The following is a 26,339-nucleotide window of genomic DNA, read 5'->3' on the forward strand; positions in this document are numbered from 1 at the left end:
AAGACTGCCCCTGGGTGTATGGGTTACAGATGATTTTTATTCTCTTCTTTTTCTGATGTTCTTTACTTTTCTGTAGTTCTGTTTTTCCCCAGTATTTATATTGAGCGTGTGATGTTTTATGATGAAAAAATGAGATTAATGAGAAACTGTTTTGTCAGTACCTATCAAAATTGTTTATGTGGGTACACTGTCAACTCAGTATCTTATTTGTCTGGATGTATCCTAAAGAAATAGTAATAGAAGTGATTGGAGTTTCTAGAGAGACTTTGGAAGTCTTAACGCCCACCAAAACAGAATTCATGCTGTGTAACAATAATATTCAATTATTTAAAAAAGAACTTTAAAAAATATACATATGTAAGATTATTGTGTACATCTCTGTAGGTATATAAACAAGTGTGTGTGTGTATATATACACACTAACTTGAAAAGACACCTATAATCTGTCATACAATGGATAAAAAAGCAGTTTGCAGAAACTCAATATGAAAATTGATTGCTTTTTTTTTTTTTAAGATTTTTGTTTATTTGAGAGAGAGCATGAGTGAGCAAGAGAGCACACAAACAGGGGCAGAAGGAGAGGGAGAAGCAGACTCCCCACTGAGCAGGGAGCCCACTGTGAGGCCCATTCTCAGGACCCCAGGATCATAACCCAAGCGTAAGTCAGACACTTAACCGACTGAGCCACCAAGGTGCCCCGACTGATTGCATTTTCCAAAAACATCTGGGTACAATGCATCCAGGCAAACTAAGGCTACATAAGAAACATAACTGTCTTTATTCTTTTAAATTAGTTTTCATTTTGAGCTTCCATTCCACCAGGTGATAGAAACTTTTCTTCGCAGACATAGTCAAATCAAGGTTTCTTGCCAGTTTCCTAATCCCATTTTAGGAATAGGATTATACTAATATCACGTGATGCTGAGTGCTATGGATTGAGCTGTGTCACTGAAATCCATACTGTTGAAGCCCTAATCCCAAAGTGACGATATTAGGAGATGAGGCTTTTGGAAGATATTTAGGTTTAGTTGGGGCCAGGAGGGTGGAGGTCTCATGATGGGATTAGAAGAGACCTCAGAGCCCTCTCTTGTCATTTGACAGCAAGAAGGCAGCTGTCTGCAAAACGGGGGGCCAAGAAGAGGGCCCTTGTCAAGAACCCAAGTGGCCAGCACGTTGATCTTGGACTTCCTGCCCTCTGGAACTAGGAGAAATAAATGTCTGTTGTTTAAGCCCCCTAGTCTGAGGTCTTTTGTTACAGAAGCCCCAGCAGACCAATGCAGTTCTAAATATCTGGTCCTATTTCACGCTTCATCAATTGAAGTCTGTCAGTATCTCTGCTCCTGTTATAATCACTGTTGCCTCAACAGTCCATACTGACCAAAGCACCTTTAATAATACTGGCCTGTGGAGCTCCTGGCGGCTCAGTCCTTTGAATGTCCAGCTCTTGATTTCAGCTCAGGTCATGATCTCCGGGTTGTGGGATGGAGCCCCGTGTTGGGCTCTGTGCTCAGCAGGGAGTCTGCTTGAGGATTCTCTCTCTCTCTTTCTCTTTCTCCCCCTCCCCCCACTCGCACTCTCTTCCCCTTGCTCTCTAAATAAATTAATAAAATATATTATAAAAATAAAAATTCTGACCCCCTCTCAGTGGTTTCTGTAGCCCTTTTGATTTACAGAAAATGTGTAGCTTCCCCAGGTGACATACTGGGCATGGTGGGGACTGGGAACAGGCATGGGTTTTCTGTTGGAGGCTGCTTTGGTTTCATCTGCATTAATACCCAAAGCAACCATCGTTGGTCTCATACACATCCACCATGCTGGGGGAAGGACAAAATCTTGTTACTCTTGGGTCCATGTTTTGTTTCTGCTCTGTCCAGCATGAGTAGAGTCCTTCCCGTGCGTGAACACCTTCCAGATTTTCTTCTCCTCCCATCATGCAATCTTAGTCCAATGTTATGGGGTAGCTTAGGGGGTTGGGTGCTGGAAAAACGGGCTCTGCATATCCAGGAATTCTTCCAGAACCTTTCCATTTCTCGCATAAATCTAAGCTTTCAAAACTCAAGAGATCAAGAATTTATTTATATATACTCTGCTTCTTCTTTAACAAATTTTTTTCTAGGGTACCGTGTAGTCACAGAATATCGAGAAAGATAGAGGGGGCAAAGGCAGTGAGTGATGGTGTTGGTAGGGAACTTTGATTAAGATTTCAAAATATTACTCTGGTACAACTGGTTATCTTCAGAATTTAAAATTAGAGTGGGGAAGGGAGGACTTTCACTTCCTGCTTTATATAGCTCTATAATATTTAAAATTCATAAGCATCCCTTTTATTTTTTTTTAATTTTATTTATTTGTCAGAGAGAGCAAGCATGAGCAGGGGGAACAGTAGAAGGAGAGGAAGAAGCAGACTCCCTACCAAGCAGGGAGCCCAACCCGGGACTTGATCCCAGGACCCCAGGATCATGACCTGAGCCGAAGGCAGATGCTTAACCAACTTAGCCACCAGGAATCCCAAGCATCCCTTTTAAATAAAAAGTTAACCACTTCCATAAGTTTCATACCAGTTGATCCTTACTGTAACACCATGACCTAGCTAGGGCAGTTACTATTATCCCCATTTTAACAGATGAAGAAACAAGTCATTCACACAAAGTATAAATATCTTTAATCTTGGACAAGTAAAAAATGGGAGACAAATGCAGAATGAGTGTCTTCAGTGTGTAAGGCACATGCTAGGAAAGAAGCTGTTAAAAATGTCTTAATGCGGGGCGCCTGGGTGGCTCAGTGGGTTAAAGCCTCTGCCTTCGGCTCAGGTCATGATCTCAAGGTCCTGGGATCGAGCCCCGCATCGGGCTCCCTGCTCAGCGGGGAGCCTGCTTCCTCCTCTCTCTCTGCCTGCCTCTCTGCCTACTTGTGATCTCTCTGTCCAATAAATAAATAAAATCTTTAAAAAAAAATGTCCTAATGCATCGTGTTTCTCTAAGCCCTTATTGATTAAAAAGCATTTCCAAGGTTCCTTTTTTGATTGATTTTTTCCATTGAAATAGCGATGTCCCTCCTACCAATCCCAGAGGCATGTCTTCCATTCTGGTCCTCACGGTTTTGTGTTTCAACTACTGCCATAGCCTTCCCTGCTGCTGTCCATTCCAGCTCCAATGCATTCCTCACACCAACTGATTTGACTAAAACATGGCCCAGATCATATCATCATAAGGGCCTTCGAATTTCAAGAGCCTCACAGGCAGCTCCTCCAAGAGCTCAGGAGTATCTTCTGGAAGATCCCTAGCATCTGATTTTCCAATTCTCTCTTCAGCCGTGGGATAGGGATTAGCTACTCTACAAGGCAGCCTGTCCTATTTTTGGCAAGCTTCAAATGTTAGAAGTTTCCTTCTAATTGCTGTACCGAATGTCTCCCGTTAACTTCCACATGGCATGAGTTCAGTCTTCCTTATATATATATATATATATAATATATATATATATTTTTTTTTAAGATTTTCTTTATTTATTTGACATAGAGACAGCGAGAGAGGGAACACAAGCAGGGGGAGTGGGAGAGGGAAAAGTAGGCTCCCCGCTGAGCAGGGAGCTTGATGCCGGCTCAATCCCAGGACCCTGGGATCATGACCTGAGCAGAAGGCAGACACTTAACCGACTGAGCCACCCTGATGCCCCCAAATCACCACGGTTCTTGACACAGAGTAAACACACAGTATCTGCTTGTTTCGTGGGTTAATAATAATAAATGTTTAAAATACGCGATCGTTACAGTATCACTTTGGTTCCAGTTTTGTAATCTGTAAAGGAGAGCATCAATACATCTCCATCTGGTAGGTGATCTATAGTAACTCTTTGCAACGAGAGAACATCTGTTTCTTCTTTTGGCTTCACAGAAATGTCAAATATTTCTATGCCAGGATAATTTTTAAATCTATACATTTATTCCCTCTTTTGCATTTATAGCTGTTGTTTTTGAATAGCACATTCCAGCATGAGAGCATAAATAACTTAAGAGAATTTGTGCGATCTTATTTATCCCCTGTATTGGAAATATGTACCACTCGGTTTGACTTTTCACCCACAGTGTACAAAAAGCTCCCGTTTTCATCGGTGTTCATATGTAATTAGGCCATCGGTAGAATGAAGCAATATGGTTTTTATTAATACGTGCATTTATATCATTAGTAAAGACACTGTATTGCACAATTTATAAAGTGCACATCTTAAAGGAATAGGACTAAATTCTAAGAGATGTTCCTGGCACAATCAGAGTCTTGTTTATCCTACTGTCCAAATTTTATTCTTGACCTCCAAGATCATAAAATCAGGAAACGTTTAGAAAGTAATAAATCACCTACTTCTTGTCTTGTGATAGGTGTCTTGGCTGTGAAGACTGAAGCTACAAATGAAATTGTATGTGACTTTTAATCATATCCATACCCACTTATCACAAATAATCAAGGATTTTCTGTAGTGGAATTTCTTAAGAATACCCAGAAGTCCTCTCTGAGAGTGTGATGTAGTGTTACAGCCGCGTTGGTTATTCAACAATAGAATTTTTAAAAGAAAAGTCTTAAAGACAGATATCTCAAGAAATGATTTTAAATTATCACCTTCGAAATCAGCATCCTCTCCTACCAATTTTTATTTATAAGTATGTTTTCAAACTTTCTGTCTTAGGTCACAGTTTTTATAGTGCCCCTTTAGGCATCCAGATTACTCTCCTAAGTAAAATACTCAGAAAACACATTTCTTCCTTGCCATACATAAACAGATTAGACATTTAGATTATTCTGCTTTAACGAAAATTCTTTGGGGCGTTCTTTAAGGAGGAAAGGAGAGAGAGAACAGTGGGATTTTCACATCTGTTAAATAATCATTAGCATGGAGGATTGAAACTCTATCTTCTTTTTCAACTTGAGCCCAGCTGTTGAAGTAAACGTGAAGGGCCCCTTAATTATTGCATATTTGAATAGCTTGTAGAGGATTCAGTTAACCTCGTTCCACCACTCTGATCAAAGGAATTCATTTACTTGGTGCGCCATTGTTACTGAAAGCATTCCTCATTTGATTGTTTTGCTTCTGAAATGTTCTGTAAAAGGCCAGACAGGGTGTCTTTCTCTGATTCACCGTGCCTCTGCGAATCACCTCTGCTACCAATTATGTGTTACTTGGATGGGTGCTAGGATACCCCAGGGCTGCTTTTCTTGGCCTTAGTATGTGTTGGCTTTTGTCCCTTATATTGCTGAGTCAGAGATGTTTTAATGTCCATATGATATTTGGAGTCCGTGAAAAACAAATTCAGACAAGTGAACAGATTTTTTTTTCTGTTTGTAACATGATTCGGTAGCGTTGCCAGAAACCTACTTGCTGTGAGCTGGGCCTCCTCATCAGAGGTTTTCATTGTGTTGAAGGCTTCTCATTGGTGTTGGCTTCATGACTTTTTGTAACCATGGAATAAAATCTTACCCTGGCGTAACACATGGCTGGGGAAATGAACAAAGTGAAACTGACACCTGGAACTTCGGCCCTCCCACAGGACAGCGTGTGAATGATTGAATATGAAAGTCAAATCTTGGCTACTTCCAAATAGATCGCAATACTGAATTATCATGCTGGTGTCATGTTTATTGTTTCTTTCTCCCAGAGCATAGTGTACTGGGTCAGATTGGCAAACTTTGGAGCTGGCCCGGAAGCTCTTGCATTTGGCAAAACGGGTGCCCACAATTTGTACGTAGCCCGTGGACTGACTGTCGATGTAGAGTTACAAAGCTATATCCTGTTTGAAATACACTCTCATGGCCACACAGTGAACAATCTTTGGATCGAGAGTTCTTTTCTCAAATAGTGGATGTCAGACATTTTTCAGAACCCTTTTATAGTAGCTGTACAATCACCTGCTTACTTGGGCACTGTTCTTTTCTATAGATTAAATTTGCTGGTAGATGCAGTGACATACTTTAGGACTTAAAAAGACCAAAGGCTTCTTACTGTGATGAAAGTTTTTTTTTCCCCCTAAAGATGTATGAAAGAAACGAAGCTGTGTGTTACTATTACTTCCTACTATAAGGAGTACATGGAAAGGAAAATAAAATTATATTAACTTTTCAATAAAGGGGTAAATATCAGAGACACAATCTAGTCTGTGCTCTTGAAATCTAAATTTAGGGAGTGAAACTCAAAATGGTGATTGCTCATCGAGGTTTACTTTTTTGTGATGGAATGACTTGTATATTAAGATTTTGAGTAGGTTGGCTCTGCTGGCAAAATATACTCAGAATCCAACAATTTCCTATCTTCTCTGTGGCTAACACGTTAGCCTCAGCCAGCAGCTAGATTTATTTATGCAGAATCTTGCACCTGGATTTATGCAGAATTTTCCTCTGTGGTCTCTCTGCTTTCACCCACGACACCCCCTTCACCCGTCTGTTGTCAACACAGTGGCCAGAGAAGCGTCTTTTAAAATATACATTAGGTTATGTCACTAATCTCAAAACTCTCTACTGGCTCCCCATTTCACTCAGAGTAGAAGCTCGACTTTATAATGGCTGACCAGGTCCCATGTCATTGGGCTCTCGCTATAACTCTGAATCTCTTCTCTCCTCTTCCCCCAGGCTTGTACTGTCCGAGGCATGGGGATCTTTCTCCTCTTCCTGGAATACACCAGGCATGACTTTGTACCAGTTAGTACTTGCATGGAACCCTCTTCAGCCAGATTTCGTCCTGTTTAACTCTCTCATCTCCTTCATTCAGTCTTGGCTCAGTGAGGCTTACCCTGCTGTCCCTGTTTAAAATGACTTCATTCTGAAGTCTCCCTAACCTACTTTTCTTTCTTTCTTTTTTTTTTTTTTAAGATTTTATTTATTTATTTGATGGAGATACCGAATAGGGGCTCGATCCCAGGGCCCTGGGATCATGACCTGATCTGAAGATAGACCCTTAACGACTGAGCCACCCAGGTGCCCCCTCCTTTTATTTCTCTAAAGCACCTTTTGCCTACCATGTTACCATGCAGTTTGCTTTGTAATTATATTTATTACTTACCGTCTCCCCTCAAAAGGACATAATCCTCAAAAAGAGATTTAATCTGTTTTGTTCACTGAAGTAATCTGTATGCCTAGAACAGTGCCTGGCACATATGTAGTCAGTACTCAAACAATATTTATTGAGAGAATGACTTACATCAAAAGAACTAGTCAGGTTGGAGAGTTGGCTTGAACAGAAAGATTCAAATTCACTGTTGTCCTGCTGGTTTTAGAAGTCAGCAGTAGAATTTTGGAACAACAAAAACTGTACACGCAGTTATGGGAGTTGCTGTGCGTATAGACCACCAGCAAATCCTGTCTGCTCTACCTTCAAAATACACTGAGAATTTACTACTTTTCACCACTTTCACACTCCTGTAAGCCACCATCATGTCTTGCCTGAATTACTGTAGCAGCATCCCATAATAAACCCCCTTGACTCGGCCCTTACCTGTCTCCATATTGGAAGCACAACGCAGCGAGTTGGAAAGGCAGGATCCAGGGAAGAGGATCACCAGAGGCTGCAGAAGAGAGACAGTGATTAATGACGAGGTGTCTGAGACGAGTCTGGAGAAGGTTAAGAATAAAAGCAGAGTGAGGAAGGGCAGGACTGCCTGTCCTTCGCAACCGCTGGGGAGTGACGTAGTGGAGTGGAGAGTGGAGAAGGTCTGAGTAACGTTACCCTACTAACACCAAAGAGGCTGGTGACCCCAGGTCTCAGGTAGCCTGTGACATGGCTGGAGCTGGCATACACCACTGTGGAGGATTTCCTATGACACAGAAACTTTCGAGAACCATCTGACAGCTAGCTGTTTGTAAGCTAAACATCCACCCTCTGACCCAGGAATCGCCCTTGTAGATACTTACCAAAACCAGACATGAAAACGTATGTTTAAAAAGACTCGTGCAAAAATGTTTATAGCAGCCTCATTCATAATACACTAAAACCGGAAATACGTTCAGTGTCCATCAAAAGGAGACTAGGTTGTGGTATATTCATAAAATGGAATACCACTAAACAATAAAAAAAGAACAAACCACTGCTTTCACAACATGATGAATGCATCTTAGAAACGTGCTGATCGGGACGCCTGGGTGGCTCAGTGGGTTAAAGCCTCTGCCTTCAGCTCAGGTCATGATCCCAGGGTCCTGGGATCGAGCCCTGCATCGGGCTCTCTGCTCAACAAGGAGCCTGCTTCCTCCTCTCTCTCTGCCTGCCTCTCCGCCTACTTGTGAAATCTCTCTCTGTCAAATAAATAAATAAAATCTTTAACAAAAAAAAAAAAAAAAAAAGGAAGAAGAAACGTGCTGATTAGGGGGCCCCTGGATGGCTCAGTTGGTTAGATGTCTGGCTCTTGATTTCGGTTCATGTCATGATCTCAGGGTTGTGAGATCGAGCCCCGTGTCGGGCTCTGTGCTCAGTGCGGAGTCTGCTTGGGATTCCTCTCCCTTTCCCTCTACCCCTCTCCCCGCCGCTGCAAGCATGTGTGCTCTATCTCTGAGGAGAAAACAAAAAACCAAAAAAAAAAAAAAAAAAAAAAAAAAGTTAAGCCAAAGAAGCCAGACATGAAAAGTACATCCCGTATCATTCCAATTACATGAATATAAATAAAACTCAAGAACGCACACAAAATAAGAGGATGACAGATCTCAGACAGTGGCTGCCTGGAGTGGGGTGGGGAGGAAGATGGAAATGACCTGAAAGGGGCCAAAAGGGAACATTCTGGGTAAAGGAAACTTTTAACGTCTTGGTTTAGGTGGTGGCTGTAGATGGCAGTGCACAATTGCCAGACTTGTTGAACTGCACACTTCGGGTCTGTGCACTTTATTGTCTGTTCATTCAACCTCCATAAAAACATAGATAATAAAAATGTAATGAACCCATATCGTGAAATTCTGAGCTGTGATTAGGCAGGAGAATGGTAGAAAAATGTGATGGCTCAAATCTTAGAAAAAAGTAAGATACCAAAGTCATTTCCCTGAGCTTGATGTGTGAGTGATTAGATGGGGAGATTAAAACAAAACAAAACAAAAAACCCTTGGGGGCGGCGGGGGGCTCCTTTGAGGAATGTGACCAAAGTCCACAAGAGAAAACACAAGTTTTTATAAGTGGTGCTGAAGCAGACAGTGTGACTATGGGACCAGTCGGTATAATTTTGTGATTAGGGGTAAATAAATTAGGTAACTACCACTTAGGAAGGCAGGGGGAGAGTTGGAGTCTTGGCTCTTTGTGTCTTTCTAGAAATCCTCTCCATGAAGTGAGGTTTGAATCTGCCTCCAAGAGTGAGTTGAGTTTTCCCCAGTAGAGAAGGTGCAGAGAGGATACATTGGGTTCAATGGAATGTATTATTAAAATTAACTCCACTTGCTTCTTTTTGCTTTCTTTAACCAATAGATAATGTAAAATTATATATATCGCTCACTTATATTTCTTTTGGACAGTGCTGGCCTTGAGGCATGGAGAGAAGTAACAATTTCCATAATCGAAGCAAATGATGATGAATGCCTGGCCAAGGACCATGGCAGGAGGGAAAAAGAGGAGCATGAAATTCAAGCCTTATTTCTCAGGACAGAGTTGACTGGCTTGGTTAGTGATTACATTTGGCAGTGCCTGGGTTATGGAGTGGGACAAATCAGAGATTGCGCTAAGGTTTCTAACTTGGATTATATTGGTTGGGATGAGATGCCATATTTGACATTAGAGAAAACACAAGGGAAAAAGAGAATCGGATTTGGAAGTTTAGGAAGAAGGAGACTAATACCACATATTGAGTTCCAGGCACTTGTCATATATTAAATCATTTTAACGTCTGCAAACATGTAAGAAATTAAGACCCAGCAAGGTTAAATTAGCCGAAGATCGGTCAGCTGGAAGTGGTAGAATCAGGATTCAAACCCATACCAGTGGTGGTTCTAAAGTATTTCAAAATTTAGGAAGCAATTGATAGCGTGGCTTCTCTACGTAGTGATAGGTGTGTTTATCCCGAGTCACGTTTCGAGAATGCTGTGCGCCGTCATTATAGTTTCCTGTAAGAACTGGTGGACTAACCCAGGATACGGTAATCAGAAATGGCAAGGTTCATTTCGGGGTGGTGGGATGACTGTTAACTAAATGCAAGATTACAAAATCTGTACCATTTTCTGCAGTCAACTCCAAACAAACACGTGCAAAGGACAATGCTTATAGTCAACAATAGACGGTAGCTGTTTATTACTGTCTTACAAGAATAAAGGCACATGCTCTGAAGATAAATCTGAATTATTACAGGGAAGCAGGCTTTGTATTTTGTTTTCTCTGTGTCTTCTTGTCTTTCAAAAATTGAAGAACAGGGAAAATGCCAGTTAACTAAGAACTCTAGGTATTTTGCTTTGTTTTTCGTGGTGAGACAGTTTGGTAATATGGTCCAGGTTTTAGACAATATAAATTTCCGCTATAAAGTAACTCGATAAGAAACCATCAGTATGGGCACCTGGGTGGCTCAGTGGGTTAAGCCGCTGCCTTCGGCTCAGGTCATGATCTCAGGGTCCTGGGATTGAGTCCCGCATCGGGCTCTCTGCTCAGCAGGGAGCCTGCTTCCCTCTCTCTCTCTCTCTCTCTGCCTGCCTCTCTGTCTACTTGTGATCTCTCTCTGTCAAATAAATAAATAAAATCTTTAAAAAAAAAAAAAAAAGAAACCATCAGTATGAGCATTTTAAGAGTGCATATTCCCCCCCTCCTTGTATATAATTAACACACAGGACTGCAAATTTTCAAGCAATGTGAGGTAAATATAAACTCTTACAGAACAAAAACCAAAGACCATTGGCACAGAGCAATTAGGAATGATACGAACTGTTATAAAACAAAGACTTTGGACCAACTCGAGTGGGTGGTAGATTTGCACACTACAGCATATTTTATGAACAGCCGCAAGCTAAAGATTAGACTTGAAATGAGAACATTGTCATAAAGACAGTTGCTTACCTATCAGATCAGAGGTAAATAGCTGTCCATCTGGAGGAGAATGTATTTAAATGCCAAAGATAGCAATATAGTATTTTGGGGGCAACGAGTTACTTATTCCAACACCATCTGGTCTACCTTTCATTGGTAGTATCTTCAGAAACTCAGTACCTTTGAATAATTCCAACAATAGAGTTGACCTTGTAACAAAGTCAGCACTGAGAAGCCTACTTATTTGCAGAAGGGTATACTTATTCTCAGTGACCTGTGACTCTTCCTAAATTTAGCCCAACTGGTATCTCAAGAAGTAGGTAGAAAAACCAGAAGGTGTTCAAGTTAAGGAGACTCCTTTTAGAGGATTTAAAAGACATTGGAAATAGTTGTCCCTAGGTTTGATAAAGAGGTTCAAATTCACATTCATTGTTGGTAACCTCCTGATTCAGGGTTTTGAAAAACTTTTAGGGCCTCTTTGGGGGGGCCAACATTGCCATTTACATTAATGATATCTGTTAAGGTCATAGACCTAGGGTAGGCCTGAGGGAATGGGAGGGGAAGTAGTGAGGGGTTCATATTGATCACCTCTATTCTAGCACATGGCTTTGCTGATTCTGCTTGGGTCAAATAGTATTTAAAAAGCTATTATTTGGGGCACCTGGGTGGCTCAGTGGGTTAAAGCCTCTGCCTTCGGCTCAGGTCATGATCCCAGGGTCCTGGGATCAAGCCCCACATCGGGCTCTCTGCTCAGCGGGGAGCCTGCTTCCCCTTCTCTCTCTTTGCCTTCCTCTGTGATCTCTGTCTGTCAAATAAATAAAATCTTAAAAAAAAAACTTTAAAAAAAAGCTATTATTTATGGCTCATCTACTATCAATGACTAATTGTGACAGATAATATTTCATTGAGTTTCATTCTCCTGGCACCTCCATAGTAGTAGCTGTGAAACCACATTTTCTGCGTTAGAAAAATGAGACTCAGAGTTTCAAACCCAAGTTGACTGGATCCCAAAGACATTGCTTAGTTTTTGCATATATGTGTTGTTGAGATTTGTGTAGAAGGACCCACCTGAATAATAAGATTTTTTGGAATACGGCCAGTAATGTAGGCATGTACTGATGAATTAAACGTGGTTTTGATACTAACCACATAAATTCATCAAATCCACTTAAAATATTAATTTTGAAGAAATTTCTATAAAATGTTTTTGTCAAAATCTGTCATTTTCAACTATATTCCTCTAAATAAATATTTCAGGAAGCTTTTTGAGTGGGAAACAAGTCTCTGAATCCCATTTTTGGGAAAGCATCACAATAATACAACGATGAAGTTCTATAGACGCCGTCATAAGCAACTATTTATGAAAAGAAACAGGGATTTAATAAAAGTGAAAAGAAATATGAAAAATCCCATATATTTGTGTTTTAAACAATAGAGTTGACCTTGTGACAAAGTCAGCATTGAGAAGCCTACTTATTTGCAGACGGGTGTACCTTTTCTCAGTGACCCGTGACTCTTCCTAAATTTAGCCCAACTGGTATCTCAAGAGATAGGTAGAAAAACCAGAAGGTGTTCAAGTTAAGGAGACTCCTTTTAGTGGATTTAAAAGACACTGGAAGTAGTTGTTTATTAATGAATGTCATAGGTATTTATGACGTCCAAGCCCTGTGTCCATTGAAATTTCTGAAGACTTTCTCAAGAATCTGAAATGGGTCTTAGAGAAGCAGATACAGGAAAATAGAACACTGAAGCTTTATATTAAAATCCAATTTTAATATGGGGGGTTGGGAGAGGGTGGTGGGGTTATGGACATTGTGGGGGGGTGTGCTGTGGTGAGTGCTGTGAAGTGTGTAAACCTGAAGATCACAGACCTGTACCCCGGGGCTAAAAATACATTATATGTTTATTAAAAAATTTAAAAATTAATTTAAAAAAAAGGAAAAAAAAGAATTGGATTTTTTGTGTGATTTCATATTTAAAAGAAAGTTTATTTATAGTTTACTTCTAGATATTCCCAAAAGTTATAATGTTTTATTTATTACAAAGGTAAAGTACCCACCTTCATATTTCACACATCATCAAAATGATTGTACTTAAACAGAAATTCTTCTCACATTTCTCATGATGTATTACTACTTATGTTTACACAGCTGAAAACATTTTTTTTTTTGGTTCAAGGAATAAAAATAAATTAATTAACTACAATAAAATACCAACAACTAAAATTAATTCTTAAGGGCCTTTAGTTCAAAAGAAAAAAAAAGGCCTTATCTCAAAGTATTTCCCATTTCATTTCAAGCACAGAAAATATTTTAACTCACAAAAACTTAGTTCTTGAACATTCTGCCTTCTGCCCTTGTTTCAGTTTATCCAAAGTCCCATAACCTTGACAATTTAGATTTGTTACATGAGGCTGGAAATTTATATTCTTTAATATGTCTTTTTTAAATCTTTTAAAATGACCAGTCATGTCAAATTGTTCTCCATAATGTGTAGATTTCTACTCTTATCAGAATTGCAATTTACCATCGCTTTATTATTTATTATTTATCTTTCACTTTCTTCCAGAAAGGATACTCGTAAGAAGGGTTTAACTTACAGATTGTTTTCATTTGGTATGCATTACTTCATGCATTTATTTATTGCCATCTCTACTAAATTGTATTTTTGAAACTTTTGCTTCATTAATTCTTTGCTTTAGAAATGAAGGAAGCATCTTTAAGCAAAATAATTTTTCTGAGCTACCATAGAAAGAATATTTAAAATGTTAAAGCATTTCATGCAGCCATTCATAGGTGCTATCTATTGTATTTTTTTGAAGATTTTATTTATTTATTCTAGAGATAGAGAGGAATGAGCGGGACAAGCAGACTCTATGCTGAGCACAAAGCCTGATGTGGGTGGGGCTTGATCCCAGGACCCCAAGACCATGACGGGAGCTGAAACCATGAGTCAGACACCCAACTGACAAGCCACCCAGGCACCCTCCTATTGTATATTTTAACTCAAATGAAACACAGAGTAAAATATAGTATCTTTGTCTTCTTGATCATAATTTCAGATGATACATGTAGATAAAGTTTTAATTTTAACTGATAATTAAGCAAATATTTAACTGACAAATAATCTAAATTTGGTTACATTTTGTTCCTCTCTTTCTCTTCCCCTGTCCTGCCACTGGCCCTCAAACCCTCTCTCCTCCCCACCAGATTGGGTAGTAAGAAGGTAAACTTTGCAATAAAACTTATTTCAAAAAGGAGAATCTTTACAATGCAATTGCAGATGGTAAAAAAGTTTATTCTGCTCATAGATGTCGAGCATATGTTTCCTTTTTTAAAAATAACTTTACAGATAGACCTGAAATCTGACTATCTTTATAGGTTATCTCTCCAACTTCTGCTAAATTTCAAGCTAACATGAACTTTATAATATTTGGTTTTAAACTGCAATTTTTACCTTATAAACAAAGGATAAGAAAAAATTCTTATTATTGAGGAAGCAATTAACAGATTTATGTTTAAAATTGGTCAGCATAGAAATGGAGTAAAACTGTATACACACGTAAAACTAGGGAAATCTGACTAAGAAAAGTGGATTTTATCAATGTCAATATCTGGTGTAAGTTTTGCAAGATGTTACCATTGGGTGAAATCAAGCAGAGTGTACACATACCTCTCTGTACTATTTTCTTTTTTTTTTTTCAATGATTTTCTTTATTTATTTGAGAGAAAAAAAGAGCACATGTGCGCACAAAACCGGGGGTGGGGGGTAGAGAGCAGAAGGAGAGGGAGGGCTCAATACAGAGACCCTGGGATCATGACATGAGCCGAAGGCAGACACCAAACTGACTGAGCCACCCAGGCTCCCCTCCATGTATTATTTCTTAAAACTGCATATGAATCTATAACTGTCTCAAAATTTCAGTAAAAAAAAAAAAAAGTGGTTAGTAATTTTCAAGAGCCAGATGGTGACTACGTTAGCCTTTTTATGGGGGCATGAGGGGGCAACTGCTCAAATTCATTACAGTGTGAAAAGCAGTCAAACGTAAACAAGTGGGTGTGACGGTGTTCTTTTGAAACTTTATTTAGAAAAGGCAGACTTGCAGTTTGCAGCCCTCTGCTTCAAAAAAAGACGGGAGCTTTTAATATTCTATATGCTACTCCTTTCCCAAAAAAATGGTAACAAAAGTAAATCATATATTTATAATGCTTTCATTTGCAGTGTATCTCTGTCTTCATGATTTCCTTAATTTGCATAAATATTTATACATACAGTAGACATACACACATTTATTTTAAATATTCTATAAAGCACTTCTTGAGTACCATGTTTTTGCATTGGGGAAGTCAAAATGAGTTAAAGTGGTTTGACTTAGAAAAAAAAAAATTGTTTGACCTAGAAAAGTAAGAAATCCTTTTTAGGCAGAGCAACTGTGTTAAAGGAAGTTCTAACATGGAATTTCTATCCTAAAATTCTCATCTGTAAATGTAGTAATCAGTTCAGGAGGAAGAGTCGAAGTTGAAAAATAGCCACTTTCTGTGCTTCCCTTTCTTTTTATCCATTATGTCCAAGGATTGAACATCTTCTGCAAGAGTTCAGGTTCAGTTCAATTACTTTCATTTCCAGGGTTTGATAAAGCATTACCACAAGTGGAGTCTAACTTCAAGTAAGAGTGCACTCAGGCTTATGTTTCAGACAATTTCAAAGAAGATCCACTCTACAGGATTTCAGTATTTATTTCGTAGACTTTTTTGTTAACTTTTTCTTTCCCTCCCCCCTGCCACGTCATGAGTATCGTTTTCAAAAATCACCTTCAGTTTCCACTGATTCCGGTTGCTTTCTTCCCATATGACTCTTTTTCCTTCCGCCTCCTCGTCTCTTTTTAATGCAAGTCACTTGTGTGGAACAGCACCTTGAAGGTGGAATATAAAAGAGAAGAATATGCTTTACAGAGACGTGGGTATTAAGTTTTCCTCCACACCGTGGAGCGTTATAAAGACTTTGAAATTTCAAAGAAGATGGAATATAAACACTTCGAGGCACTGGCGAGAAAAAAATGTTAATGCCCACAATTTAGCAGAAATATAGAGCTGTTCTGGATAGATTTCCAGGATGATTAGAGTGGTGAGAGCCAACTAGGGTTAACATGATGAGATTGTGTGATTTTAAGTGGTTTTAAAAGGTGAAAGACATTTCTGAGAGGGTTTTGAAAATTCCATGCACAGCCCTCTTTTTTTAAAAAAAATATATATTTATTTATTTGACAGAGATCACAAGTAGGCAGAGAGGCAGGCAAAGGGGGGAAAGCAGGCTCCCCGCTGAGCAGGGAGCCCAACGCGGGGCTCAATCTCAGGACCCTGAGATCATGACCTGAGCTGAAGGCAGAGGCTTAGCCCACTGAGCCACCCAGGTGCCCCACAGCCCTCTTTTTTATCCTACCCTTCATTTAATCTGTTGCTAATGTAATCAGTATACTCTTCATTATCTCCTGAATGTGGGCCTACATCTTTATCCCCATTGAGGGCTTTGGTTTAGCTACTCTGTGCAATACTGCCAATATCTGCTCCCCGTCCTCGCTGAGCACTCATGCACACGCACACACAACACACATACAAACTCACTTACTCGCTCATTCCCACGCTGCTACCAGAATGACATAACATGTACCCCGGACCTTGTCATTCATTTGCTTAAAACCATTCAGCAGCTCTCTGTTGCTCATACAGGACGTGTGTGAATTCTATACCCAAAACACAAGCCAAAGCAAGTCAAAATCTTTTTCCTTCCAGCGTTTCCAACGTCATTTACTAAGTCGTTTGCCCTTCCCCTGCGCCATCCCAGCATCCGCCCACGCCCTTTATGGGTCAGTCAGTCTGAACTATGTCTTGATGGTGCCCTGTGCCATCTTCTTGCTTTTGCTTCTTTCCCAGCTGCCCTGAAGTCTTCTCTACCCAAAATACGCATTCCTCGGGACAACTCATGCATTATTTTAATCAGGAAAGCCTTGTGTGAAATCTTTCAGAATTGAACATATTTCATCTCTTGGATTATTTGCCAGATAATATTTGATCTCTTTGTATGTTTATACCCAAGAATGAGAGGACAATATGGTATAATAGAAAAAAAGGTTTGGAATCAGATGCAGTGGGAGTGCTGGAAGGGCAGGAAAGAATCTGTTTAACTCAACTTGGCAGGTACGTGAAATACTGTAGGTATCCATTGTATATGTCTTGTATGAATTATTGAATGAATGAATCAATCAATCAATAAAGGAGATAATTTGTGTCTTACTCATTGGGATTAGTTGGAATATCAGCCCGGGAGGCATTTCTAAAGATATTGAGGATTTAAAGGAAGACCCCTTTCTGTGGTATTTCTGTAGTGAAGGGATGAATATCTAAAATATATTTCTAACCATTCAGTAGGTTCCTAGGAAACTGTGACAGCTCATTTCAGAAACAGCAGTGGAGTCCTCATCAAGTTGGTCAACTTCCTTAACAGCATAATTAATGAATCTGGAAGAAAAAAATACTATAGGGGCGCCTGGGTGGCTAAGTGGGTTAAGGCCTTCAGCTTGGGTCGTGATCTCAGGGTCCTGGGATCAAGCCCCGCATCGGGCTCTCTGCTCAGGGGGGAAACCTACTTTTCCCTCTCTCTCTGCCTGCCTCTCTGCCTACTTGTGATCTCTCTCTGTCAAATAAATAAATAAAATAAAAAAATATATACTACATAAGTTAGGAGAATATATTCTGTTTTAAACACTAACAGCTATGATTATAATGCACATAAGTAACACAATTCTTTATTTCCAGTTTCGGCTATCCTTACAATTCCTCAAATACTCAGCAACCTATAAGGTATCTTAACAAATTATCCTAATACAGAAACATTTTGAAATCATTATCAACATGGCTGAAACCTAATTTCTTTTAAACTGATATATCCTTCATGCTGTGGCCGGTGCCCAGTAAATATGTGTGGAGTGAGTAAATGAACCATTACCAAATGAGTCTATTCAGCTCCCACAATTAAAAAGATAGTCATCACTTTACAGCCAGATACCGTCCCAAGATCCCTGGACCCTTGACAGGCACCCAGGTTAATCTTCCTTCCACTTCTTTTCTCATAATAAATCCCTTGCAGCGGGCCTCTGCATAGCATTACCACGTCAAATAAAAATTCTCCTGCTTGGATTTTAAAGTCATCAGCTGGTCCCACTGTTGGTCTACCCAGAACTCTCTCTTCATTTGCCTTCCAAACCAGTATCATTGCTCACCTCTTGGTCGTATGGCCCCACTGACTTATATCTTAGCTTCTCCTTTTGGTTTATCGAAGGTGTCGCCTACGCTTAAAGCCTTCCAAACTAAGCCCAGCACAAAGCAAAGGTTTCCTGAATTGCTTTCCTCATATAGTTTGAATTTTTTTAATTATTTTTTTGCGCTTGCCTGAGATGTATGGTCTAGCTGCTCCAAGTACATAAGTCCTGTCTCCCAAAGAGTGTAAACTCCATTAGACCAATCAACCTGTCTTCTCCTTCGGTGTTCCACAGGACTTAAACATTATTGGGGAAATAAAATTTGAACTTGTGGTTTGGCAGCAGTGGACCGTTGCTGATTCAAGAAGGATACATTTATGAAAACAAAGTTGTCTGTTGTACACAGGATAGACTGGCGTGGAGGTAGTCAACAGACAAAGATGTCAACGTACAATTTTTTACAGGGTTTATACTGAGTCAGCAGACAGGGGTTTTTATTTAATAAATGAGGGGTAGAGAGGGAAAGATGATAGGGGTCCAGATAAGTGAGGCAATGGGCATCCAGTGGAGGGTACATAATCAAGGTACATTTTTATAATCAGCTAACAACGGATTTGTTGATGCTTGAATACAAAGGATCAAAGAGGGTAATAAGTCAAAAATGTCACCAAACTTTCAAGTACTAAGTAATGATTTCAGTGGAAAAGCGAAAATGGTTGAGAAAGGGACGATGGGTTGGGCAGGGGTATGGAAGGAGTGGGATGACTTTAGTTTGGGCAGATTGGCAATTGGAGAAGACAAAATATGAGTCCTTTAAGGCACGTTAAGGTATGAATGATGACATTATGTTGGCTACAGTGGATTTTTAAAATCATGTCCACAGATTTGAAAATTTCTCCCCCCACCCCATATAGATATATTATCTACATTAGTCTTCAGGGATCACACTTTACAGTGATTTTTTTTTTTAATCACATTGGTTTATTCTGAAGCAAAGTTGTTAAGGTAGTCTGGTATAGAGAAAGTTAATTGAAACACTCATACTAGTATAATTTTGTTGTAATTCTCATTTCAAATTTAATGGATCGGTGCCTATTAGGAAAGAGGAGACACACTAGGAACTAATTTACCTGTGAGAAGCCAGAGGAGCAGAGGCTGAAATTCTAGTTCTTTGAAGAAAATTACAGGATGGGGTTTGTTTTTGCTATTTGCTGTTTTTCTCCCTTTGAATAGGATATAACTATGCTTGAGGACTATTAGAGGACAGAAATCAAATCTTAATCAGTCTTGATGATTTTTTTTTCTGTTTAAAAGAAAAGTTCAAATTCACTTTAAAGCCTAGGGAGTTTAATTAAAGTAAGTAGAGACAAAAGTACTCTATTGAGAGCTGTCATTTCTCTTAGTACGACACTATTAATAATGTAGCGTAATGCTATTTTGGAAATTTGGTTCTTTCCTTGTCTTTTGTCTTGTTCTGACTCTTTTCTGTATTCTAAATGAAAGGGAATAAAGCACTTAAAGGAAGGTACTCAACTAAATTCACCGTCTCCTCCTGTACCACATTATCTCTGACCTCAGCTGTAAGTCTTTGAAGAAATAACCCTTGCAAACACTGATTTTGGTTTTTTTATTTTTTTATTTTTTATTTTTTTACTTTCCCTTCCTCTTTTATTTGTGAGCCTCTTTTACCAACAACATTTATAGGGTTCTTCACAAAGAATTTTTCCCCCCAATTAGGGTGAAAACGAGATAATTATGTGACCGTTTCATTGTGAGCGTAACTTCCCTATTTGACAGCTCCATTAGCTCAACCCGGTTCTAAATGTTCGTATTTCTGACTTGCCTTGAAATCAGAAAGTGTTTTCATTATGCTAGGGCTTTGTGAGCTCCGGGCAGGAATGAAGGCATGGCAGACATCACAGCCTCTTCTGGGAACTTACCCGCCTCACGACTTTCCGACAGGGCAAAATGTTTACTGCTTCAACCTAATGGCTTCGCTTTGATTGCTAATTACGTGTGGCACGGTTTTGAATCTAAAGAGTGTTTCGGGGGTCACTTTTCATTTTGGGGTGCATGGTGATGTGTTACCTGTAAACTTGGATTTCACGATCTCTGTTGTTTGAAAGTTAATTAGTATTCTTTGTTCGACTACCTTCTCATTTGCGTATGTGTTTCAGTGCGTCTGCCTTTGTCACTTGATTTTGGTGAATATCTTTTGATCATATGATCATTTTAAGGTGTGCTACATCTAAGTGCATTGGCTTGCAGAAAGCCAATCATTAAATATAAATTGTGCTTTTACTCTATTCTCATACTCTGTTTTTATAATGTATGTAAGGTAAAACCATTTAGAATTACTCAGTATTTTAACATGATAGTTTAAGAGGTAAGAAATTATAAGGGAAGCAGATATTATGTTGTTTTGAGTGTAATCTATGAAATTGACCCTAGTTTGATGTCCTCACTACAATATAAACCGTGGCAGTATATAATGAAGGCAAGGAGTTAAGGAGTTAACAGTTCTTTATAAACCAGAAGGCCATTAACTTTTAATAATGCCGTCTCAAATATTTGTCTGTAAATTGTGGTGATAATCAAAGGTGAGCCTATGGGATTGTGCTTTGTAGTACTGTTTGATTTGATAACTCTGGTAATCCCTTAAGCACGTTAGGAAAAATATTTTATGCTTACATTAGCAACTATTGTGAGTTTGTAAAATAACCTCGCAACCCCAAGATGTATTATAAGGACAAGAAGAAAAACAATTATATCTCAGATTTTGTGGTGCGATTTTTTTTTGAATAATTACTTTTAGAAAAATTTTTTTTAACTTAATACATTTTTGTTTCTCACCGTCAGAAAGAAATGAACTGGCTTCAGAAAAATTAAAAAATGAGACAGAATGCTGTCTACATCTAAAAGATGTTGGACTCTTTATGAAACTGAAAAATAACATCCGAATTTTTTTTTATCTGCATTCCCCATTTAAAAGGCCGTGCAGTTTCCCTGTATTAAAACAAGGCTTTTGCTATCACTGCTGGAATGTGGTCTCCAGCTCTGCCTTAACTAGATGGCACTCCGACCCCAGACTCAAAATAAAGCAAGTATTTCTTCATTTAAAGTTGAATTTCTAAAAAGTTGAAATAAAATAAAACTGAATTTCTACAGTACTTTCTTTTAATGGCGGTAAAATTGATATGTAACAATATGTAAGTTTCAGGGGTTCAACATTCCAATTCAATAGCTGTCTGCCCTACAAAGTGGTCAACATTTAAAAGCCAGTTATCCTTCTCTACTGTAGAGTTGACCCCCTTCATCCATTTCACTTATCCTTTTCCTTCTTCCCCACCTGTAACCCCAATTTCTTCTCTATATCTACAGGGTTTTGTTTTGTTTGTTCATTTTGGTTTTTTGTGGATCTCACATATAAGTGAAATCATACTGTATTTTTCTTTCTTTCTTTTTTTTAAAAAAGATTTTATTTATTTATTTATTTGACAGAGATCACAAGTAGGCAGAGAGGCAGGCAGAGAGAGGGGGGGAAGCAGGCTCCCCACTGAGCAGAGAGTCTGATATGGGGCTCGATCCCAGGACCGTGGGATCATGACTTGAGCTGAAGGCAAAGGCTTTAACCCACTGAGCCACCCAGGCGCCCCTGTATTTTTCTTTCTCCATCTGACTTACTTCACTTAGCCAAATACCTTCAGAGTCCATCAATGTTGTTGTAAATGGCAAGAGTTTGTTCTTTTTTATGGCTGAGTAATATTCCATTCCATCTCTCTCTCTCTCTCTCTCTCTCTCCATCAGACTTACTTCACTTAGCAAAATACCTTCAAGTTCCATCGATGTTGTTGTAAATGGCAAGAGTTTGTTCTTTTTTATCTCTCTCTCACTCTCTCTCTCTCTCTCTCTCACACACACACACACACACACACACACCCCACATCTTCCTTATTCATTCATATACTGATGGATGTTTAAGTTGTTTCTAGTTCTTGGGTACTGTAAATAATGTAGTGAACATAGGGGTGCATATATCTTTTTGAATCAGCATTTTCATATTCTTCATATAAATACTGAGAAGTTAAATTGCTGGATGACATTGTAGTTCTTTTCGTGATTTTTTGAGGAAACTTCATACTGTTTTCCACAGTGTCTGTACCAATTTACATTGCTACCAGCAGTGTACAAGTGTTCCTATTCTCTATATCCTTGCTAACACTCGAGTATGGATTCTTTGGGAAAATGTTTATTTCCTCCCATTTTTTAAACAGGTTGTTTTGTTGTTATTCAGCAACCTGTTTAAATGGTATGAATTTTGTGTGTATTTTGGAAATTAATGTCTTGTCAGATACATGATTTTGCAAAAATCTCTCATTCAGCAGGCTGCCTTTTCATTTTGATGACGGTCTCTTTCACTGTGCAAAAGCTTTTTAGTTTGATGTAATCCCATTTATTTATTTATTTATTTATTTATTTTAAAAGATTTTATTTATTTATATGACAGATAGAGATCACAAGTAGTTGAGAGGCAGGCAGAGAGACAGGAGGAAGCAGGCTCCCTGCCGAGCAGAGAGCCCGATGCGGGGCTCGATCCCAGAACCCTGAGATCATGACCTGAGCTGAAGGCAGAGGCTTTAACCCACTGAGCCACCCAGGTGCCCCCCATTATTTATTTTTGTTTTCCTTTCCCTTGCCTTTGGAGTCAGAGCCACAAAATATTGCTAAGACTGATGTTGAGTGTTTTCCTTTAGGAATTCTATGGTTTCGGGTCTTACAAGTCTTTAATCCATTTGAATTAATTTTTGTGTGTGGTGTAAGATAGTGGTCTATTTTCATTCTTTTGCATGTGGCTGTCCAGTTTTTTCACCACCATTATTGAAGAGCCTGTCCTATCTCCATTGTACATTCTTGGCTCCTCTGTCATAAATTAATTGTTGATATATTTGTGGGTTTAATTTAGTTCCGTTCCACAGATCTATCTGTTTTTATACCAATACCATACTGTTTTGACTCATGGTATAGTTTAAAATCAGGGAACATAATGCCTCCAGTTCTGTTAGTCTCTCTCAAGCTTGCTTTGGCTTTTCAGGATCTTTTATGGTTCCATAAAAATTTTAGAATTACTTGTTCTAGTTCTGTGAGAAATGCCATTAGAGTTTTGATGGGAATTGCTTTGAATCTGTAGATTGCTTTGGATGTGATGGACATTTTAACAATATGAATTCTTCTAATCATGAGCATAGAATATCTTTTCATTATGTCTTCAGTTTCTTTCATCAGTGTTTTTTTTAGTTTTCAGTGTATAGGTCTTTCACCTATTAGTTATAGAAATGCTACAGATTACTATATGTTGATTTTGAGTCCTGCTACTTTACTGAATTTACTTATTGTAACTTTTTTTTTTTTTTTTTGGTGGAGTCTTAAAGATTTTCCATATATAGTATCATGCTGTTTGCAAATAGTGACAGTTTTACTAATTCCTTTCCAATTTGGATACCATTTTATTTCTTTTTCTTGCCTAATTATTGTGGCTAGGAGTTCCAATACTTTGTTGTTGAATAAAAATGATGAGAGTGGGTGTCCTTATCTTGCTTCTGATCTTGGAGAGCTTTCTGGTTTTTACCATTAAGGATGATGTTGAGTAGTATGAATAACTTTGGGTTTGTCATATGTAGCCTTTATTATATTGAAGTATATTCCCTCTGTTGGTTGAGTTTTTATCATAAATGGATATTGAATTTCATCGAGACTTTCTGTGTCTACTGAGGTGATCATATGGTTTTTATTATTTGTTTCATTGATGGGCTATATCACATTAATTGACTTACAAATATGATGTTGAACCAACCCTCATTCCTAGAATAAATTCCACTTAATCATGGCACACACTCCTTTAATGTATTATTGAAAGAAGTTTCCTAATATTTTGTTGAGAATTTTTATGTGTTTGTCAGTGATATTGGCCTGTAATATTCTTTTTTGGTGGGGTCCTTATCTGGTTTTGGAATCAGGGAGATGCTGGTTTCATAAAGTGAATTTAGAAGTGTTCCCTCTTTTTTAATATTTTGGAAGAGTTTAGAAGGATAGGTATTAAATCTTCTTTGAATGTTTGGTAAAATTTACTGGTGAAGCCATATGGTCCTGGACCTTTTGTTTGTCAGGAGGTTTTTGACTCCTAATTTAATCTCTTTACTAGTAATCAGTCTCTTCAGATTTTCCGTTTCTACATGACTCAGTCTTAGAAGATTGTATGTTTTTAGAAATGTATTCATTTCTCCTAGGTTGTCCGATTTGTTGGCGTCTAATTATTTGTAGTATTCTCAAATGATCATTTCTTTTTCTGTGGTGTCAGTTGTAACTTCTCTTTCATTTCGGACTATTAGAACACTCTTTTTTTCTTGGTCTAAAGGTTTGTCAGTTTTGTTTATCTTTTCAAGGAACCAGGTCTTAGTTTCATTGATCTTTGTTATGTCCTTTTTTCTGTTGACTAGGGTCTTTGTTTGTTCTTTCCTAGCTCTTTTATGTGTAAAGTTAAATTGAGATTTTTCTTGTTTGTTTTTGTTTTGTTTTGTTTTGAGGTAAGCCTGTATTACTTTGATCTTTCCTCTTAGAACCATTTTTGGTGCATCCCCGGATTTTGGTAAGTTGTATATGTTTGTTATGTCTCTAGGTATTTGTTTATTTCTTATTTGATTTATTCATTTACTCATTGGTTATCCAATTTTTACGTTTTTGTGATTTTTCCAGCTTCTTGTAATTGATTTCTAGGGTCATACCATTGTGGTTAAAGAAGAAGCTTGATAGGATTTCAGTCTTCTTGAATTTATTGAGCCTTGGCTTGTGGCCTAACGTGATCTATCCTGGAGAATATTCCATATGCACTGAGAACAATGTGAATTCTGCAGTTTGGGGATGGAACGTGTATATATCTGAGAAGTACATCTGGTCTAATGTATTGTTTAAGGCCAATGTTTCCTTAGTCAGCAGTACTGTCTTAAAGCTAATATTTCATCTTCATTTTCTTTTTGACAACATGTCTACATCAAAACTGACAAAAATAATTATCCCTGTATAAATTAGTACAGAAAGCTTCGGAGTCTTTTTCCCTGACCATTGCCAGCGTTCTTAATTTCTCAGAACTTTCTTTTCTTGCTTATGAAGTAGGAATAATACCAACAGCTTATGGTGGCTCTGAGAGTAAATAAAATAATGTATGTGAGTATATAGCCTAATGAATTTCATAAACTTTAATGAGTATAAAATTTCTTCTGTAGATTTCTCCCTCCCACTGTGGCCCCCACTTTTGCATTTGGGTCTATAAAGTTACATTAAGCCTAGATTTTTAAAACTCCCTTTTAGATTTATAACTCCCTTTTAGATTTATAACTTCTTTGTGAAATTACTGGGTAAAGCAATTTAGTTACGGTTAGCAAAAAAATAAATAAATAAATAAGGTAGAGAAACATATGTAGTTCCTTTCTCTTTGTTTTTCCTTGTTTCTTTTTTGTAGTGAAGAACATTTTCTTTAAGGCACACAGTTTTGTGAATATCAGGGGTTAAAGGAATTGTTATAGACTGGATATGGATGTGTTGGAATGCTTTAGAAAATCGATTCTCACTAATGGAGAGAACGTTTTTAAAGTGAACTATTGCCATTCCTTCAGTGAACCACATACAGCAGAAAAAATTCAAGTAAACATTGAAGGAGAGGCAAGCTCTTCCTTATAGAATTAATGAGAATTGCAGTGATCTGCCGTGGGGAATTAGATTCGAAAAACCTCTTCCATGTGCGTTATTCCCTAATGTCTAGAACCAGATAAGTAGACTCTAATTTTAAATGTGCAATTATCCAAACAAGATGAATGTGCAGGGCAATGCTGGATAAGACTGTCGATCTTCATGTTAATATTTTTATTCTCCTTTATAACAGACATATAGTTGGCAAAAGCCACATGTCTGTGAGATCCCTGAAGACCACAACTAACTCAGGAGAAAGGTAGCCAGCTTTATCTTACATCAAAGACGGAGATATAGCCCGAGGGAGACACATCCCAGAATAAGCCCTTTATAATGTCTTTTATAATGTCTTTGGTCAGTTGTTTTATCTTTAGGAGATTGTTTTGTT

General features: G+C 38.3%; 1 protein-coding gene across 9 annotated transcripts in view; it reads left to right on the plus strand.

Moving 5' to 3' along the window:
• TENM3 (teneurin transmembrane protein 3) overlaps positions 1-26,339 on the plus strand; it is a 441,422-nt gene that overhangs the window by 210,467 nt on the left and 204,616 nt on the right. The gene's annotated exons all lie outside the window — the stretch shown is intronic.

This window comes from Lutra lutra, chromosome 2, assembly GCF_902655055.1.
Source record: "Lutra lutra chromosome 2, mLutLut1.2, whole genome shotgun sequence".
Classification (NCBI taxonomy): Eukaryota; Metazoa; Chordata; class Mammalia; order Carnivora; family Mustelidae; genus Lutra; species Lutra lutra.